Source organism: Gorilla gorilla, chromosome X, assembly GCF_029281585.2.
Source record: "Gorilla gorilla gorilla isolate KB3781 chromosome X, NHGRI_mGorGor1-v2.1_pri, whole genome shotgun sequence".
Taxonomy (NCBI): Eukaryota; Metazoa; Chordata; class Mammalia; order Primates; family Hominidae; genus Gorilla; species Gorilla gorilla.
This window is the reverse complement of record NC_073247.2, coordinates 49,759,920-49,766,284: the sequence shown is the minus strand read 5'-3', so window position 1 is coordinate 49,766,284 and position 6,365 is coordinate 49,759,920.

Here is a 6,365-nt window from a genome sequence, read left to right as displayed (position 1 = left end):
ATGTTTTCATCAAAAGAAGAAAAGCGTTTTTTAATAGATAAAGTTTCATGTGTTTTGGTTCATGAAACTTTTTGGTCAGGCCGTAGAATTCAGGTTTTCAAAACCCAAGAACAATGTGGAAATTCTCCTTTAAATCTCTTTTATTTTCCTTTTCCTTTCTTGGTTCTGAAGAATTTCTCCCATGCATACATTCTGGTAACTCCAAATTCATAAGGTCTGTACCTTGGCTTCCTATTCCATTCATTCAATAATTCAATCAATAATTTATTCATTCAACAAACCCTCATTACCTACTAAGCACCTGGTATTGTATTATATGCTGTGAATTCAGAGATTAGTAGGAAAATTTCTTCAGGGTACTCAGTTATTAGGGGAAGCAGACACGAAATTGCTGAGCATAGCAGAATAAAAGTGCTCTGGTGGAGGTGGTTACAAGGTTGTCTGGAAGCACACAGAAGGGGCCTGGGACATGGCAGCTACCTCAATTATCTGAGTAGAGCTGGGGGAAGGTAGGAAACACCTCCAAGAAGTGAAGCTTGAGCTGAGGCTTGATGGCTAAGTATGTCAGTTCTTCGGAATGTCAGTATGGGAAGCAGACACCTAGATGGAATTAGACACCTGTGAGGGATACATGAGGGAAGCAGGAGGAGGTGAGGAGGGCCTTCAGACAGGGAGGCAGGTGTAACCCTGTGGAAGGAGAGGGGAAGGAAGAAGGGGTGGTTTGGGAGAGCCTCAGCTGGCAGCACAACTCTGAGAAAGTCTCAGCCAGGCTGATGGGAATCCCCAGAGCACAGACTGCCCATCAGAGAGGTCCCATGTAAGGCAGGAATGACCCAGGGCTAGTCCTGACCACCTCTCCTCCCTGTGCTTTGTCATGGGTGGATGGGTGGGAACAGCCTGGAGAGAGGGTTGCCCCAGCAGGAATTCTGCAGTGGATCCTGAAGGTGTGGCACTCGGAGGCTGTCAGACATTTACATTACTCCCAAGGCATTTTCCACTGAAGGGAGGTCTGGGCAGTGCCTTCCCATGGCTGCCACACTAAATAAAGCCTACCCTGGTGGAGGAGATGGAGAAAGATGTTTCCAGCAGTAATGAATAGCATGAGCAAAGGCCTGACGGCAAGAGTGAGCACAACAAAAGAACACACAATGGAGAAAGGACAATCTTTTTAATAAGTGATGCTGTGAAGACTGGATATCCACATGCAGAAGAGTGAAATTAGACCCTTATCTCACACCATACACAAAAATCAACTCAAAATGGATGGATGAAAGGTTTCAATGTAAAACCTGAAACTATACAACTACTAGAAGAAAACATAGGGGTAAAGCTTCATGACATTAGTCTGGGCAAAGATTTTTTCAGTATGACCCCAAAAGCACAGGTAACAAAAACAAAAATAGACAAATGACATTGCATCAAACTAAAAAGCTTCTGCACAGCAAAGGAAACAATTAACAGGGCGAAGGGAGAAAATATTTGCAAACCATAATCTAATAAGGAGTTAATATTCAAAATACATAAAAATGCAAACAATAGCATGAAAATGAATAGCTCTATTAAAAATGAGCAAAATGGCTGGGTGCGGTGGCTCACGCCTGTAATCTCAGCACTTTGGGAGGCTGAGGCGGGTGGATCATTTGAGGTCAGGAGGTCGAGACCAGCCTGACCAACACGGTGAAACCCCGTCTCTATTAAAAATACAAAAACTAGCCTGGCGTGGTGGTACACGCCTGTAATCCCAGCTATGCAGGAGGCTGAGGCAGGAGACTTGCTTGGACACGAGAGGCAGAGGTTGCAGTGAGCTGAGATCGTGCCACTGCACTCCAGCCTGGGCGACAGAGCGAGACTCCATCTCAGAAAAAAAAAAAAAAAGGGCAAAACACCTGTATAGACATTTATTAAAAGAAGACATACAAATGACCAATAGGTAAATGATAAAATGTTCAACACCACTGATCATCAGAGAAATGAAAAAACAAAACTGCAATGAGGTATAATCTTACACCTGTTAGAATGGCTACTATCAGAATATCCAAATATAACAAATGTTGCTGAGGATGTGGAGAAAAGGGAACCATCTTACACTGCTGGGGGGAATGTAAATTAGTACAGCCATTATGGAAAACAGTATGGAGTTTCCTCAAAAAATCTAAAACAGAATTACCATATGATCCGGCAATCCCACTGCTGGGTATATATCCCAAGGAAATGATATCAGCATATCAAAGAGATGTCTGAACTTCCATGTTTATTGCAGTATTATTCACAATAGCCACATATGGAATCAACCTTAGTGTCCATCAACAGATGAATGGATAAAAGAAATATGGTATACATTCACAATGGAATCCTATCCAGCCTTAAAAAAGGAAGGAATCTTGTCATTTGTGACAACATAGATGAAACTGGAGGACATTATGCTAAGTGAAATAAGTCAGTCACAGAAAGACTGCATGATCTCACTTATATGTGGAATCTAAAAAAGTTGAACTCATAGAAGCAAAGAGTAGAATGGTGGTTACTGAGGGCTGTGGGATTGGGGAAATGGGGAGATGTTGGTCAACGGATACAAAGTTTCAGTTAGACAGGAGGAATAAGTTCTGGAGACCTAATGTACAGCATAGGGACTGTAGTTAGCAATATTCTATTGTATACTTGAAATTTGCTAAGAGAGTAGAACTTAATTATTCTCACCCAAAAAAGGCAACTGTGTGAGATGATGGATATGTTAATTAGTTTGATTGTGGTAATCATTTCTTAATGTATACATATATCAGAACATCACATTGTACACATTAAGCATATACAATTTTTATTTGTCAATTATACCTCATTAAAGCTAGAAAAAAGAAAAAAAAGAGTGAGTGTGGCAAGCTTGGGAGAATCACAGGTAGTTCGGTGGAACAGAGGGAAGTTTGACTTTAGGCTTAATATAAACGGAGTAACCAAAAGCTTAAAAGAAGGAGAATGATAGAGTCAAATCTCCTTGACTGGAAGTTTGTAATGTCCACTGAAGCTGGGTTGTGCGATGGACACTTTCAGCCCCCAAATGTACCATCTCTTCCTTAGGACTAAAGGTGTCTGCCAACTGGATGGGAAGACTCACACACTACTATCGTATATTGAGTACCCAATAGGTACCAGGCACTATGAAGCCCCAGTCCTATAGTAACTCATTTAACCCTTTCAACAATCCTGTAGAGAAGGTCCTGTTATGTCCTCATTCACAATTGTGGAAACTGAGGCACAGAGAGATGTAGTAACTTGCCCAAGGGCACACAGCTGAGAATCCTGGGACTGAACACACTCTGTCCCCAAGCCTCCACTCTCAACCACCATACTCATCTTTTTTTCAAAATTTTGTCTCTCTAGAGAGGCATGCAAGTGAAAAATTGTTCCATAAGCATCTCCCACTCGGCCCCATCAGCCTATGTAAGAAGGCTGCTTAGAAATGTGAGGGGGTTATACAGATGTGTGTGGGAGTGGGGGGTCACCTGGAGGGAAACATAGTGTTTTTTCTCCTCCTAGGTTCCACTTCGCACAACACCTCTGCCACCAACCAATTGAGGGTCTTCAGGAGAAGTGTTCTTATCTGTGCAATAGAGCCCGCCAGAAGGGGCACCTGGCGACCCTCTTCAGAGGCCTGATCCTGTGCTGCAGAAACCTATGGACCTGCTCAACCTGTGCACTGGAATTCTAGGGATAGCCTGAGCTGTCCCTAGGAGGCTGGGAGCATTCTCCAGCAGAGACCAGCAACTGCCTCCTGCCTGGAGAATCTGGAAGGAGGAAGGGCGGCTGGAATCACCTGTGATGGCAAGTGAGGGAGAGAGGGCAGAAAAAGGTAGCAAAACTGCACTCCTAGGACTTGGAATGGCAAGGGTGAGTGAGCTTCTGGAGACCAAGTGTCTTCCGTAGAAGGTAACTGGGCTGGCACTGTTTCAAAGAGTCCCTACCCAAGAGAGCTGCCTGCTAGAGTGAGGGGTCCCAGCAGAGAGGTTGTGGGGGTGAACCAGACTGGGCAGGAGTTGAGAGGGTGCCTTGTTACCGTACAGTCTTACAGTAACTCATGTAAACCTCACAACAATCCTACAGGGAAGCTCCTGTTAGGCCCGAAACAGAGACAGTGCAGTGCTAAGGATGTTTCAAGGCTTCCCAAACACCTATGGAAATGCCCCAGGAGGGGGCATCATTTGGGAGCCTTCCTAGAGACAGCCAATGAGGGGATTATTACAGGGTGGACAGGGAAGTATGACTGTACTGTTTTCTCCCACCTCTCTGCTCAGACTCCAGTGTGTCAGAGAAGACAGGAAGACCAAGAAACAGCCAAGGAGAGGGGCTGAGGAATGAGAGATGGAGGAGACAACAGATTGTCCTTCCCATTGCCTAACCTTAGGCCGGGCCTGAGGGGATCAGACTGGGCAATTGAATCCTCAAATGTTCCTGGAAGGTATGGGCGCTGAGTAAGATGTCAAGGGATGGGGAACGGGGAGCTGATGGTGACAGGTGCGAATGCAGGTGTTTGAGCAACAATCTGTTTCCTATTACTACCCCATCAACTTCAGTCCATGTAACAGGCTAGTTTTACATGCATCTACTGACCAGCCACATATACATTTAGTCCTTTGAGGAAGAGGATACTATTATCGTCATTTCACAAATGAGGATACTGAAGCTCAGAGAATTTAGGGTACTTGCCCCAAATCTTTAAATTCAAATCACTTCCTTCTTGGTTAACTTCATAAATTTAGGATTTTTTTATGTCATAAAATAGGAAATGACCACACCTGTGGTGTCAGTGCAAAGTCTAGTGAGGCTCTGAGCAGGAGTGGGAAGAGACATCTGGCCGTGGGTCTCTCCTGTGGCAGGGGGGCTGTAAGGTTGGAGACAATCTAATTGCCACCCTGATGACTTAGCCTCAGCTGAGGATGGGCATGTGGACACATAGAATGATTTCACCTCTTATTTTCATGGTGACTGATGCCAGTGAGCAGTCAGTTGTGGGAGAGGCACAGCAGGGAGGGTGCTGTGTAGAATTCAGAGCACGCCTGGAAGCTACCCACTCTCCCACCCACCTTAGCAGGCTCCAGGCAGAATAGCCTTTGCCTTCCCACATTCCCTTTAGGCTCCTCTGTGATCTCTTATGATCCACAGATGTGCACACACACACATATGCACACAAATGCTAACACATGCACATGCATGTACAACCATGAATACATGAACACACATGTACATGGGCACGCACATGAGCACAAACACATGCACACATAAATGTCTACAAACTGGCATGCACACATGCAAATGCAGACCCACATGCCCATATACATGCACACACATATGCACACAGACACGTGCATACAGGCATACCCCAAAGACAGACACACACACGTGCCCCCACACCCAGGAATGCACATCCGTGCACAAGCATACATGCATGCATGCAAGCTGCTTTTTGTAGCAATCTAGAAATCAGTTTCATGACCCTGTAGACGTACCTCCTCTATGAGTCAAGGTGGCATAGTAAGCTCAGAAGGAATACTTTCCTTCTTGAGATAGGTGGGTTTCCCCTGAGGAAATGATTCAGAAAAATGTTTCCTTCCCAAATCAGAACAAATTAGAAGGGAAATTTTATGCCAAAATATTTGTTTTCTTGACATGGAGACAAGTGAAGCAGCACCCTCATCCCTTTGTGCCCTTGGCTCCTCTACCTCATAGTGCCTGATGCGTGCAGCTGCATGGCTCCAGGCCCTGGCTGGATGGGTGCCCTCTCACAGGGCTCCATCATGAGCCAGACTGGGGGGCCACCCTGCAGAGAAAGACCTGGACCAATGTGTATCCTTACTGAGCATGGTTATTTGATCCCTGTTCTAGCTAATTCCTTCTGTTCTTAGGACTACTTAGGAATTGAATGTGCTGAGACTTCCTCTCAAAGGAGCCCCTCCTTCTTAAATGAATCCAGGAGAGAAGTTCTGAAGACTGTGGTCCATGCTAAAAGAATGCAGATATTTATAAATGGTCATCTGCAGTGAATGAACCAAGTCCAAATGACAATCAAGGAGAACTGTAAACATAGGAAAAGAGGGCTGAACCCACGCTTCCAGGGAAGGAAGAAGAGAGAGAGAAAGAGAAGAGAAGAGAGAGAGAGAGAGAGACTGACTTCTGGAATCAATCAAGGGAAGTCTGGAAATGGTGGATGAATGGAACAGAAATCCCCAAGCCAAGTGTGAACAGGTGACAGGCCTCTCTAGGGCCAAGGGGCTAGACTCTGTAACCAAGCATTGAGCACCAAATGTGAACATGATAGAGTTGTCAGTCAGAAGAAACTGCTTGCCTATTGTCTAGTAACCTGCACCTTGAACAAC